Source organism: Rattus norvegicus, chromosome X (assembly GCF_036323735.1).
Source record: "Rattus norvegicus strain BN/NHsdMcwi chromosome X, GRCr8, whole genome shotgun sequence".
Lineage (NCBI taxonomy): Eukaryota > Metazoa > Chordata > Mammalia > Rodentia > Muridae > Rattus > Rattus norvegicus.
The window spans coordinates 15,892,217-15,904,784 of NC_086039.1; the positions used below are offsets into that span (position 1 = coordinate 15,892,217).

The 12,568-nt window shown below is 41.1% G+C and overlaps 1 pseudogene; it reads right to left on the bottom strand.

Moving 5' to 3' along the window:
- Nucleotides 1-288: 288 nt before the first annotated feature.
- On the bottom strand, nucleotides 289-2,851 carry Pcdha13-ps1 (protocadherin alpha 13, pseudogene 1; annotated as a pseudogene).
- Between the last annotated feature and the right edge of the window lie 9,717 nt (nucleotides 2,852-12,568).

A 12,568-nucleotide genomic window follows, 5' to 3' on the forward strand; every position in this document is an offset into this window, starting at 1 on the left:
ATTTTCCTTAAGTATTAGCAGAATTCCATTTAATTAACTTTCCTTCAGATAAAAGCTAAGGAGCTGTTAAGTTGCCAAAAAATGCCTTCATTTTGTCAAGACTAAGATTAAAGTAAGCAGGGAAAGGTAAAGTAATTCTTTCCCAGTGGGCGGGCTCTTGGGAAACCTGTACTTTCCTTTTCAATTTTTAATTTACATTTCAAATGTTATACCCTTTCCCAATTTCCAGTCCATAAACCTCCTATCCCCTATCCCCTCCCCCTTCTATGAGCATGTTCCCCAGGAGAGCTAGAGAGAGGGCTCAGTGGTTAAGAAGTCTGGCAGCAACTGCAGCTCATAAGACAGCCACGCATTGTAACCAGAGGCTGCATCTACTGCGCGCACCTTCGCCACTACATGCCCTGAACCCACTGACCTAGGCACAAGCCCACTCACTGCGCTCCCAGCTCCGACAGCTCTGTGAGGCAGCAGCGTGGGAACATTGTCGTTCTCATCCAGCACAAACACCTGCAGAGTCACATTGCTGCCCAGGGCTGGCACACCAGCATCCCGCGCGCTCACCTGGAACTGCAGCAGCTCCAGTTCCTCATGGTCCAGAGGCTGCAGAGCAAATACCTTGCCGCTTTCAGCGTGCACAGACACATAGCTTGACAACAAGCGCTCGCATACCCTCCGCTCCACTAGCGAGTAGGACACCAGCGCGTTCTCCTGCGCATCTGTGTCCACTGCAGACACCATAAAGATGTGCGCGCCGAGCGGGTTGTTCTCCTTCACGAACACCGTGTATTCAGGCTGCGGGAAAACAGGCACGTTGTCGTTCACGTCAGCCACCTCAACGGACACGCTGGCTGAGGCCCACAGAGAGGGTGAGCCCCAGTCTCGGGCTGTCACGACCACCACCACCTTATAGTCAGCGGTGGTCTCACGGTCCAGGGCGCTGTCCAACACTAATGAATAGTAATTCTTGAAAGTGGACACCAGCTTGAAGGGGAGGTGCGGTGTCAAAGAACAAGTCACCTGCCCGTTGTCACCAGAGTCTCGGTCAGACACGCTGACCAGAGCTATGACAGTGCTTGGCTGAGCATCTTCTCTGACTGGTAGTGACAGGGAAGTGATCGTGACCTCTGGTGCATTGTCGTTTACATCTAGTACTTCCACCAGAAGGGTACAATGGCCTGTCATTGGGATCTTCCCTTTATCCACTGCCTCCACGGGTATTTCATACAGTTTAATTTCTTCAAAATCCAGTAGGCCTTTTGTCCTAACTTCTCCACTGTTGGGATCTATATTAAATGCATGCACTACCGCAGGGGATACAGGCCGCCTGAAGGAGTAAGATTATATCTCCATTTGTACCCTCGTCGGGATCTGTGGCGTTTAAGTTAATCACCAATGTTCCATTAAATGCATCCTCTAACACTCTAACTCTATAAACGAACCTATCAAACTCTGGAGCACAGTCGTTCACGTCGAGGATGGTGATCAGCAGCTGAACTGTGCCAGTCAGTTCCGGTTTGCCTCCATCACTAGCTGTTAGTAATAAACTGTGTTCCTGAAAAAAAAAAAAAAGAAGTCTGGCAGCACAGTAACAATGGATCGATCTGCATTCTTCTACATGTTGACCTCCAGTTGAACCAGCACCATTTGCTGAAAATGCTATCTTTTTTCCATTGGATGGTTTTGGCTCCTTTGTCAAAAATCAAGTGCCCATAGGTGTGTGGGTTCATTTCTGGGTCTTCAATTCTGTTCCATTGGTCTATCTGTCTGTCTCTGTACCAATACCATGCAGTTTTTATCACTATTGCTCTGTAATACTGTTTGGGATTAGGGATGGTGATTCCCCCAGAAATTCTTTTACTGTTGAGGATAGTTTTCTCTATCCTGTGTATGCAGATGATGCACAGGCATATGTGCAAGCAAAACATAAATATACATAAAAATAAGTAAATCTTTTCTTAATGATTGTATAATTATGCCTGAATAGAAACTCATCCCCCAAAGAAGACTTATATGGCTTGATATGATTTCATTACAGAAATATTAAAACCTTTATATCAAATCAAGACCTTCTGGCACATACCTTTAATTCCAGCAGTTAGAAGGCAAAGACCAGGTAGATCTCTGTGAATTTGAGGCCAGCCTGGTCTACAGAGTTAATTCACTTAGGAATATATAATGAAACCTTGTCAACAACAATAATAATAACAAACAACCCGTACCAACAACAAAACATATGCTCGAATATATATAAAATATTTCAAGGTTTTATATCTAGATCAGCAAAGTCAACTTTTTCTTTATTAATATGAGCCTCCAAAAGGACCCCCAAAGTTTGCACTGGACTGCTTCATAGCTTTTCATCGGTTTCCAAACGTGAAAATGCCTCTCCTGTACCAAGACTTCTACAGAGAAGTATAATTCCACACAACACATGGGAGTCTAACCCCATTAAAATTTCTCCAGCAAGAAAAAAAAATGCTACAATGTGATGTCACACAGAGCTGGAGAGTTTTCTCAGCACTCCACAGTGAGTGGCTTCTGGGTTACCTGCAGCTTCACTTATTAACTAGACAGAAATAGTTCAGCCATGAGACAGCTGCTTATTACTCTTTTGCTGTGATTAATTTAGTGTCTTCTGGCAGCTTAAGGTCTTGTCTTTGTCAACCAGGTCATTTGAAGTTCCCCTCAAGACAGTACTGACAAAGCAATGAAATTCCGTGAATCCATCTGTCTGTCTGTCCATCCATCCATTTGTACACTCACCAACCCACCCATCCATCAAGTCTCTCATGCATTCACTTATGGTACTGTGCGTATTTTCCTCTACTAGACCTTCAGAGTCCAATTTCATGACTCCATTCCTTTTACTGGGCCCACACTTCCTGTCGTGGCCTTTTTACCTATGCTGAAACTGCTTCTGAAAGCATACAAATGTTCCCTGAAATGGTCAGGAATAGACCTTTCCCAGATTTATCTTCCAAGACTTTGAGATCAAGGAGGTGTTAAGTGCCAAATGAAATGGTCCTGTCAGACCTAACTTCAAGCCTTGGATTTGCCCCTTGGTGGGCGTGATGTGCCTTAGGAGTGTTTATATGATTGGTTCTACAACTCATACTTTGTGGTCTACTCTATTTCAAGCAGGAAACAAACTGGGAAGGAATATTAATAAGTTCACTGAGTGTTTGGGGGGGATTGCAGAATTCATCTTGATGCAAGGCCCTAGTAGCAACTCCTAGATTACATAGACAGGTTAAACTCTTCTGTTTTACCTGCAAGAAAACATGATTTTAAAGGGTAAAGACTGGGGGTGGGTGCTGGCAGGATGACTTGGGGATTAACATGACTGTTCATGCCCTTTGGTTAAAGTTAAGGACCATAGTAGAGTGGAGTGGTATCCAACAGATAAGCAAAACACACACACACACACACACACACACACACACACACACACACACACACGCACGCACGCACGCACGCGCGCGCACACACACACACGATTTACAAATATGAAAAGGGCTTTTTAAAGTTCATCTGATCATTCAGCAAGACTTGTCTAGCATTCTCTCTTTTGCATCACTAGGCCATTCATTTGTGGAACTTTCCTTAACCACGCCCCCCCCCTCTCTGAAAATTCTCCCTGGTACTTCTCACATAAATCTGCAGCCTTTCCAAATTTGTTTCTTTTCTGAGACTAGCTCACTATAGGCTTTTCATATGTAAATTAACACGCTGCCTCTGCAGCCTCTCGTTTTCCTCTCCACTTAACGCCTGCTCATGAACCTTCCATGACTTGAAATTTTCAAACAGTGAAAGAAGGAGAGGGGCTGGGAATAAGACTCATTATCATTGGTCCCTGCCACAGTGAAAAGCAGGATTGCAAGTTATTTGTGGAAAATTAGCAACTTTGTCTCATTCTGGCTTCCTTTTCTGCTGACAGCCTCTGTGGAGAGAAAATGGGGTTATCATGGAGTTATCATCCCCTTCTACACTATGGTATTTAAATGATGCCCTATGTATTCTGAAGTGAAATGAAAAGTTACCGATCCCCTGTCTAGTGTTACCAATTTGGGAAGAGTAACAGAATCTGTTTTAAAGACAGAACACTAAACCTATACTATGCCTTGGCATTTTAAAAACAGTTGCATTAATTCTCTCATTTCCCTCTGTATTACAAAGGGAGGATTAAAATAAACAACAACAGCTTTAAAATGAAGGATACACGAGAAAGAAGGAAGTCTCCTGGTGCCTTTCCTGCTGAAGAATTATAAATTTAAACACAACTGATGAAGCCAAAATTGCCTAATGGAAAGTATTTTCCTAAAGACATTTGTGTTGGTTAGGGTTTTCTCAATGTAAAGGGAGACCATGACCAGGACAACTCATATAAAACAAAACATTTAATTGAGGCTGACTTACAGTTTCAGATGGTGAGTCCGTTATTATCACGGCAGGAGGCATGGTAACATTAGGTAGACGTGGTGCTGGAGAGATAGCTGAGACTTCTGCATCTAGATCAGCAGACGAGAGAGAGACAGAGAGATGGAGAATGGGTCTGGCTTGAGCATTTGAAACTCCAAAGCCCACCCTCAGTGACAAACTTCCTCCATCGAGGCCATACCTATTCAACAGGGCCACACTTCCTTATAGTGCTACTCCCTATGAGCCTATGAGGGCCATTTTCATTTAAACAACCACAACATTCAAACAAGGATGTTAATAATAGTAAATAAGGCAAGGAGAGGTGGCTTGGCTCAGCAGACAAGAGCACTTGTTCTTTGTTTGGTTGGTTTTTGGTTGTTTGTTTTTCCAGATGACCCAAGTTTGATTCTTAGCACCTATATGGAAGTTCACAACAAACTTAACTCCAGTTACAGAGATCCAATTACATGTTCTGACCTCTGAAGGTAATACATGTATACATGTTACACAGACATGTATGTAGGCAGCATTGTATTTGCTTTAGGATTTTGTGGCATTTTACACACAGTATTTAAGACTTGTGTCCAATTATCAAAAAATGAGATATAGATTATTTAAGAATTTTTGTTGTTATTTTCTTGAGACAAGAGCTCCCTCTGTAGCTCTGGTTGGCCTGAAACTCAAATTATTAGCCTGGCCTTGAATTTATACTTACCCTACTCAGTCTCCTGAATGTTGGCATTATAGGAGTGTGCCACCATACCTAGTTCAAATATAACATTGCTTTTTGTTGTATTTGTTTGTGGAAGTCAAATATCCAGCATCTTAAAGAATCTTTTATCTCCACAGCAGTCCCCAGCTATGTTAAATACACAGAAACATCAGTCATTCATATCACCAACCCTAAATCTGCATCCATAACTCTCTAATGGCTTTCTTGATATCCTGAACAAAAATGTCGATGAAAATAGAATGTACCATTTTACTTTTTAAGAAGAATGTAAGCGGTTTAACATGTATCATACTGCAAATATTTTTCCTTCTGGCATTTTTATTCAATGTTCTGATATAATTTTGAAAGATAAAATATTTGGACACATTGCCCATTTCATATAATTATATATGCATAAAACAAGTCCCTGGTCATATTACATGCTGGAAACATCACTGTATTCTAACGTGGGATGAACAAAAGATAGCTTGAACGTTGATATTACAACCAAGTTCTCAAACATTAAATCTAGTTCCTAGCCATATTTTTGCTTGCCTCACTATCTCTATTGTATTAAATTACAAAGATTGATTTATCAGGTAAAAAGTGCTCAAGAAGCTAAAGCTTAAAGCGACATTATTTTTAGTAAGACCTACATGCATTATCAAGTTTCTTATCAAATCAAAACCATAGACTTTACTTTTTTTTCTTCAGAGGTCTTTATTTTTTAATGACTGACTTTTATTCATTGGATATATTTTATTTACATTTCAAATGTTATCCCCTTTCCCAGTTTCACATCCATAAACCCCCTATCCCATCCCCCTCCCCCTTCTTCTATGAGGGTGTTCCTCCCCAACCACCCACTCCTTCCTACCTCCCCGACCTGACATTCCGATACACTCGGCCCTCCAACTTTGGCAGGACCAAGGGCTTCTCCTCCCATTGGTGCCCAACAAGGCCATCCTCTGCTATATATGCAGCTGGAGCCATGGGCCTTCCATCTGTAGCCTTTGGATAGTGGTTTACCCTGACAGTTCTGGTTAGTTGATATTATTTTTCTTATGGGGTTGCAAACTCCTTCAGCTCCTCAATCCTTTCTCTAACTCCTCCAATGGTGACCCGATTCTCAATTCAATGGCTGGCTGTGAGCGTTCGCCTCTGTATTTGTCATGCTCTGGCAGAGCCTCTCAGGAGACAGCTATATCAGGCTCCTGTCAGCATGCACTTCTTGGCATCAGCAATATTGTCTGGGTTTGGTGGCTGGATGTATATGGGCTGGATACCCAGATGGGGCAGGCTCTGAGTGACCATTCCTTCAGGCTCTATTCCAAATGTTGTCTCCATATCTCCTCCTGTGATGGATTGCATATGCTTGTCCCAGGGAGTGGCACTATTAGAAGGTGTGGCCTTGTTGGAGGAAGTGTGCCACTGTGAGGGTGGGCTTGGAGACCTTTCTCCTAGCTGCCTGAGGATGATCAGTCTGTTCCTGGCTTCCTTTGGGTGAAGATGTAGAACTCAGCTCCTCCTGCATCATGCCTGCTTGGATGCTGTGATGCTGCTATGCTGCTGTCTTGTTGATACTGGACTGAACCTCTGAACTAGCCCCAATTAAATGTTGTCCTTTATAAAACTTACATTAGTCATGATGTCTGTACACAGCAATAACCCTAACTAAGACACCTCCTATGAATATTTTTGTAACCCCCTTTTTAGAAAGACTGAAGCATCCACTTTTTAGTAGTCCTTCTTCTTGAGCTTCATGTGGTCTGTGGATTGTATCTTGGGTATTCTGCGCTTTTGGACTACTATCCACTTACCAGTGAGTGCATACCATGTATGGATTTTTGTGATTAGGTTACCTCACTCAGGATGATATTTTCTACTTCCATTCATTTGAATAACTATAGACTTTATTTTTAGACATGTCCTCACTATGTAGCTCATGCTAACCTCAAACTTTCAAAGATCTGTTGGCCTCTTCCTCCCCAAATTAATGGTCTGGATTATCCACTCACCGTCAACACATTTTTTTTTATTAACTTGAGTGTTTCTTATTTACATTTCGAGTGTTATTCCCTTTCCTGGTTTCCGGGCAAACATTCCCCTAATCCCTCCCCCTCCCCTTCTTTATAGGTGTTCCCCTCGCCATCCTCCCCCCATTGCCGCCCTCCACTCCAACAGTCTAGTTCACTGGGGGTTCAGTCTTAGCAGGACCCAGGGCTTCCCCTTCCACTGGTGATCTTACTAGGATATTCATTGCTACCTATGAGGTCAGAGTCCAGGGTCAGTCCATGTATAGTCTTTAGGCAGTGGCTTAGTCCCTGGAAGCTCTGGTTGCTTGGCATTGTTGTACATATGGGGTCTCGAGCCCCTTCAAGCTCTTCCAGTTCTTTCTCTGATTCCTTCAACGGGGGTCCTATTCTCAGTTCAGTGGTTTGCTGCTGGCATTCGCCTCTGTATTTGCTGTATTCTGGCTGTGTCTCTCAGGAGCTATCTACATCCGGCTCCTGTCGGTCTGCACTTCTTTGCTTCATCCATCTTGTCTAATTGGGTGGCTGTATATGTATGGGCCACATGTGGGGCAGGCTCTGAATGGGTGTTCCTTCTGTGTCTGTTTTAATCTTTGCCTCTCCCTTCCCTGCCAAGGGTATTCTTGTTCCCCTTTTAAAGAAGGAGTGAAGCATTCACATTTTGATCATCCGTCTTGAGTTTCATTTGTTCTAGGGATCTAGGGTAAGTCAAGCATTTGGGCTAATAGCCACTTATCAATGAGTGCATACCATGTGTGTCTTTCTGTGATTGGGTTAGCTCACTCAGGATGATATTTTCCAGTTCTGACCATTTGCCTACGAATTTCATAAAGTCATTGTTTTTGATAGCTGAGTAATATTCCATTGTGTAGATGTACCACATTTTCTGTATCCATTCCTCTGTTGAAGGGCATCTGGGTTCTTTCCAGCTTCTGGCTATTATAAATAAGGCTGATATGACCATAGCATGTGTCTTTTTTATATGTTGGGGCATCTTTTGGGTATATGCCCAAGAGAGGTATAGCTGGGTCCTCAGGCAGTTCAATGTCCAATTTTCTGAGGAACCTCCAGACTGATTTCCAGAATGGTTTTACCAGTCTGCAATCCCACCAACAATGGAGGAGTGTTCCTCTTTCTCCACATCCTCGCCAGCATCTGCTGTCCCCTGAGTTTTTGATCTTAGCCATTCTCACTGGTGTGAGGTGAAATCTCAGGGTTGTTTTGATTTGCATTTCCCTTATGACTAAAGATGTTGAACATTTCTTTAGGTGTTTCTCAGCCATTCGGCATTCCTCAGCTGTGAATCCTTTGTTTAGCTCTGAACCCCATTTTTAATAGGGTTATTTGTCTCCCTGCAGTCTAACTTCTTGAGTTCTTTGTGTATTTTGGATATAAGGCCTCTATCTGTTGTAGGATTTGTAAAGATCTTTTCCCAATCTGTTGGTTGCCATTTTGTCCTAACCACAGTGTCCTTTGCCTTACAGAAGCTTTGAGTTTTATCAGATCCCATTTGTCGATTCTTGATCTTAGAACATAAGCCATTGGTGTTTTGTTCAGGAAAATTTCTCCAGTGCCCATGTGTTCGAGATTCTTCCCCACTTTTTCTTCTATTAGTTTGAGTGCATCTGGTTTGATGTGGAGGTCCTTGATCCACTTGGACTTAAACTTTGTACAGGGTGATAAGCATGGAATGATCTGCATTCTTCTACATGTTGACCTCCAGTTGAACCAGCACCATTTGCTGAAAAGGCTATCTTTTTTCCATTGGATGGTTTTGGCTCCTTTGTCAAAAATCAAGTGCCCATAAGTGTATGGGTTCATTTCTGGGTCTTCAATTCTGTACCATTGTTCTATCTGTCTGTCTCTGTACCAATACCATGCAGTTTTTATTACTATTGCTCTGTAATACTGCTTGAGTTCAGGGATAGTGATTCCCCCTGAAGTCCTTTTATTGTTGAGGGTAGTTTTAGCTATCCTGGGTTTTATGTTATTCCAGATGAATTTGCAATTTTTTCTGTCTAACTCTTTGAAGAAATGGATTGGTATTTTATGTGGATTTCATTGAATCTGTAGATCGCTTTTGGTAAAATGGCCATTTTTACTATATTAATCCTGCCAATCCATGAGCATGGGAGATCTTTCCATTTCTGAGGTCTTCTTCAATTTCTTTCTTCAGAGTCTTGAAGTTCTTATTGTACAGATCTTTTACTTGCTTGGTTAAAGTCACACCGAGGTACTTTATATTATTTGGGTCTATTATGAAGGGTGTCGTTTCCCTAATTTCTTCCTCAGCTTGTTTCTCTTTTTTGTAGAGGAAGGCTACTGATTTATTTGAGTTAATTTTATACCCAGCCACTTTGCTGAAGTTGTTTATCAGCTTTAGTAGTTCTCTGGTGGAACTTTTAGGATCACTTAAATATACTAGCATATCATCTGCAAATAGTGATATTTTGACTTCTTCTTTTCCGATCTTCTTGACCTCCTTTTGTTGTCTGATTGCTCTGGCCAGAACTTCAAGAACTATATTGAATAAGTAGGGAGAGAGTGGGCAGCCTTGTCTAGTCCCTGATTTTAGTGGGATCGCTTCAAGTTTCTCTCCATTTAGTTTAATGTTAGCAACTGGTTTGCTGTATATGGCGTTTACTATGTTTAGGTATGGGCCTTGAATTCCTATTCTTTCCAGGACTTTCATCATGAAGGGGTGTTGAATTTTGTCAAATGCTTTCTCAGCATCTAATGAAATGATCATGTGGTTTTATTCTTTCAGTTTGTTTATATAATGGATCACGTTGATGGTTTTCCGTATATTAAACCATCCCTGCATGCATGGGATGAAACCTACTTGATCATTGGGGATGATTGTTTTAATGTGCTCTTGGATTCGGTTTGCCAGGATTTTATTGAGTATTTTTGTGTCGATATTCATAAGGGAAATTGGTCTGAAGTTCTCTTTCTTTGTTGGGTCTTTGTGTTGTTTAGGTATAAGAGTAATTGTGGCTTCATAGAAGGAATTCGGTAGTGATCCATCTGTTTCAATTTTGTGGAATAGTCTGGATAGTATTGGTATGAGGTCTTCTATGAAGGTCTGATAGAATTTTGCACTAAACCCGTCTGGACCTGGGCTCTTTTTGGTTGGGAGACCTTTAATGACTGCTTCTATTTCCTTAGGAGTTATGGGGTTGTTTATCTGGTTTATCTGTTCCTGATTTAACTTCGGTACCTGGTATCTGTCTAGGAAATTGTCCATTTCCTGCAGAACTTCAAGTTTTGTTGAATATAGGCTTTTATAGTAAGATCTGATGATTTTTTGAATTTCCTCTGAATCTGTAGTTATGTCTCCCTTTTCATTTCTGATTTTGTTAATTTGGACACACTCTCTGTGTCCTCTCGTTAGTCTGGCTAAGGGTTTATCTATCTTGTTGATTTTTCTCAAAGAACCAACTTTTGGTTCTGTTGATTCTTTCTATGGTCCTTTTTATTTCTACTTGGTTGATTTCAGCTCTGAGTTTGATTATTTCCTGCCTTCTACTCCTCCTGGGTGTATTTGCTTCTTTTTGTTCTAGAGCTTTAAGGTGTGCTGTCAAGCTGCTGACATATGCTCTTTCCTGTTTCTTTCTGCAGGCACTCGGAGCTATGAGTTTTCCTCTTAGCACAGGTTTCATTGTGTTCCATAAGTTTGGGTATGTTGTACCTTCATTTTCATTAAATTCTATGAAGTCTTTAATTTCTTTCTTTATTTCTTCCTTGACCAGGTTATCATTGAATAGAGCATTGTTCAATTTCCACGTTTATGTGGGCGTTCTTCCCTTATTGTTATTGAAGACCAGCTTTAGGCTGTGGTGATCTGATAGCACGCATGGGATTATTTCTATCTTTCTGTACCTGTTGAGGCCCATTTCTTGACCAATTATATGGTCAATTTTGGAGAAAGTACCATGAGGAGCTGAGAAGAAGGTATATCCTTTTGCTTTAGGATAGAATGTTCTATAAGTATCTGTTAAGTCCATTTGGCTCATGACTTCTCTTAGTCTGTCTACGTCTCTGTTTAACTTCTGTTTCCATGATCTGTCCATTGATGAGAGTGGGGTGTTGAAATCTCCTACTATTATTGTGTGAGGTGCAATGTGTGTTTTGAGCTTTAGTAAGGTTTCTTTTATGTATGTAGGTGCCCTTGTATTTGGCGCATAGATATTTAGGATTGAGAGTTCATCTTGGGGGATTTTTCCTTTAATGAATATGAAGTGTCCTTCCTTATCTTTTTGATGAGTTTTAGTTGAAAATTGATTTTATTTGATATTAGAATGGCTACTCCAGCTTGCTTCTTCTGACCATTTGCTTGGAAAGTTGTTTTCCAGCCTTTCACTCTGAGGTAGTGTCTGTCTTTGTCTCTGAATTGTGTTTCCTGTAGGCAGCAGAATGCAGGGTCCTCGTTGCATATCCAGTTTGTTAATCTATGTCTTTTTATTGGGGAGTTGAGGCCATTGATGTTGAGAGATATTAAGGAATAGTGATTATTGTTTCCTGTTATATTCATATTTGGATATGAGGTTATGTTTGTGTGCTTTTCTTCTCTTTGTTTTGTTGCCAAGACGATTAGTTTCTTGCTTCTTCTAGGGTATAGCTTGCCTCCTTATGTTGGGCTTTACCATTTATTATCCTTTGGAGTGCTGGATTTGTAGAAAGATATTGTGTAAATTTGGTTTTGTCATGGAATATCTTGGTTTCTCCATCTATGTTAATTGAGAGTTATGCAGGATACAGTAACCTGGGCTGGCATTTGTGTTCTCTCAGGGTCTGTATGACATCTGTCCAGGATCTTCTGGCTTTCTTAGTCTCTGGCAAAAAGTCTGGTGTGATTCTGATAGGTCTGCCTTTATATGTTACTTGACCTTTTTCCCTTACTGCTTTTAATATTCTTTCTTTATTTTGTGCGTTTGGTGTTTTGACTATTATGTGACAGGAGGAGTTTCTTTTCTGGTCCAATCTATTTGGAGTTCTGTAGGCTTCTTTTATGCTTATGGGTATCTCTTTCTTTAGGTTAGGGAAGTTTTCTTCTATGATTTTGTTGAAGATATTTACTGGTCCTTTGAGCTGGGAGTCTTCACTCTCTTCTATACCTATTATCCTTAGGTTTGATCTTCTCACTGAGTCCTGGATTTCCTGTATGTTTTGGACCAGTAGCTTTTTCCACTGTACATTATTTTTGACAGTTGAGTCGATGATTTCTATGGAATCTTCTGCTCCTGAGATTCTCTCTTCCATCTTTTGTATTCTGTTGGTGAAGCTCGTATCTACGGCTCCTTGTCTCTTCTTTTGGTTTTCTATATCCAGGATTGTTTCCATGTGTTCTTTCTTGAGTGCTTCTATTTCCATTTTTAATTCCTTCAACTGTTTGATTGTGTTT